This window comes from Mus caroli, chromosome 16, assembly GCF_900094665.2.
Source record: "Mus caroli chromosome 16, CAROLI_EIJ_v1.1, whole genome shotgun sequence".
NCBI lineage: Eukaryota > Metazoa > Chordata > Mammalia > Rodentia > Muridae > Mus > Mus caroli.
Window position 1 is genome coordinate 46,632,258 of NC_034585.1, and position 2,192 is coordinate 46,634,449.

At 43.9% G+C, this 2,192-nt stretch overlaps 1 long non-coding RNA gene across 1 annotated transcript in view; it reads left to right on the top strand.

Moving 5' to 3' along the window:
* LOC110311157 overlaps positions 1–1,652 on the top strand; it is a 13,630-nt gene extending 11,978 nt beyond the window's left edge. Inside the window, exon 3 of the long non-coding RNA XR_003835110.1 lies at positions 1,534–1,652. This is a non-coding gene — a long non-coding RNA (uncharacterized LOC110311157). The remainder of the gene's footprint in view (positions 1–1,533) is intronic.
* The last annotated feature ends 540 nt before the right edge of the window (positions 1,653–2,192 follow it).

The following is a 2,192-nucleotide window of genomic DNA, read 5'->3' on the forward strand; positions in this document are numbered from 1 at the left end:
AAAAAAAAAAAAAAAAAGAAATGAGAGAAAGGGGGGCTGAATTTTAGGTTACTGTGAACAGTTTTAAACTTAAAAAAAAGGAAAAAGACTTTAGCAACATTGTAACTCAAACCCGAGTAAATAATCTGCCAATTTAAAAGGAAAAAAAAGTCACTTCAACCTTTTATTAGGTGTGGGCTAAGAAAGAAACTATCAGCAGGCTGGCGTTTTGTACTTTTCAACTAATTTCTCCAGTAAGGTGATTCAAGTCTGTTGAGCATGCCCCTCCTCATGAGGGAAAAGAATAGAATAAACAGATTGCCATGTGACTGGATACTCGAATGGATATTGTTTTTTTAAAGAACTTATTCCTGATGGAAAGGAGCCACTGCGGGAACCACACCATGCCAGTTCTATGGCAATAATTTAATTATGCCAATTAGAGCACACATTCCCCCAGAAGGCATTATGAGGACCCTCTCTGGGAGAAACATTGGAACAAAACATTTCAACAGTGCTCAGTCGTTTTCCCTTCCTGGGTGAAAATTAGGAGTTGAGTACACTATGATTCATAACTTCACAGAACAGTTCGTGTGGGTGGACACCCATCACTCTCGTCCTCCTTACAAGCCTAAGGCTACACCCCTACCTTTTACTTTCTGAACTTCTCCATGGGGTGCAGCAACCAAACCACTCTGTGCAATTTTGACTTTAAAAATCTCCAGTGTAAAGATCTAGAGCAGAAGAGGGGTGGGAGGGAACCCAAAAAACCTCCCATTGGAGAGTCTCTGAGTGTCATGTCAGGCAGCCAGCTCGGAGTGGGAAATGCCTTCTCTGTGGCTTGGAACTGTCTCCACAGCCCATCGAATTTATAAGTAAAGGTGATTATGGCTCATCACAACTCACTTAGAGCAGCAGACCAAGATGGATATGAGCTACTAAAATCACGGTTAAGGCAATTTTAGAATGAGCCTTTCACATTAATGGCAGTGACTCATCTTGTTCTGTGGTTCCTAATATATCAAAGGTTGTTGAAAACGTCCCCTCTCTCTGTGTCTCCTGTCCTCACATAGAAGGCAGGAAGGAGGTCTAAGAAGATAAAGTGGAAGGTGGTAAGCCAGAGCTGAAGGTTCATCTGTGGCCAAGGCAGGTAGATTAACTGCTATGCTTTTACAGTGTCAAGGCTTAAACCCTCCCCAGTCGTCAGCCTGTAACATCCTTGCAGACTTTACAGCTTACATGCCTTGGGATGAAAGGCAGAGTATGAAGGTCACCTACAAAAACCAGTTTTGACCAGGGCTCTTCAGCAGTACCCGTACTTCTGAAGCGATGGATGACTCATCCATCACATAAGAATCGGGATGTGCAATAGACTTCTGCCTGCCTGCAAAGTGAAAAGGGGGGGGGTGATACTCTTTTTCCTCTTAATTTTATAAAAGCCAATGTCTATGTGAAGCAGAAACAGGGAATGACATTCTGACCAGCCGATTTTTCTCACTGGAGCTTTTGCAAAATGAAATTTTCTCTGTTTCCTATTTTTATGCTGTCTTCTAGTGTTGCTGGCACGGGTAACCATCATACTTGGCGCTTCTGTCTTGCTTGTCATCCAACGATTTCAAAGTGCTCTGCAGCAGGATTTCATCCTCACAGTGGGCCTGGGAGAAAGGTCAGCTCTGTTGTGCCTGATGAGCAGGTAGGACGCAGAAAGGTGACAGGACTTAGATGCACGCTCTGCAGAGCGTCAGGGCGGGAAGCAGGTTAGAACTACAGCCTCTTCATTTCTACTCAGTCTATTTATTCATCCTAGCGCTGTGACCTCTCGGCTTTCCGGGGGGGTGAGGGGGGCGAGCACGAGGCTCGCCACAACAGATTATGAACAGTTTGCTAAGTGTCTGACCCTATAGAGAAACTGAAAACCCAAATAAGAGCGGCTTGATTTGCTTTTGAGATTCGCTTTCTGGGCGTTAAGTACTTGGACAAACAAGCCTAAAACGTTGGTGCGGATCCACTGGGTGAAAATGGCTACCAGATTTCAGTACTTGAAAATATCAAAGTATTGGCAAGGAAGCTCAGGATCTTAAAGTCTGCAGTTGGGGATGTAATTAGTACAACCACTGTCTTTTAAAAACAGATCATGCACATAGGCTTCAATACAGTAATGTTACTCCTACATGTAGCCTGGAGAGAACTCCTCACCCATAAGCTCCAAGACT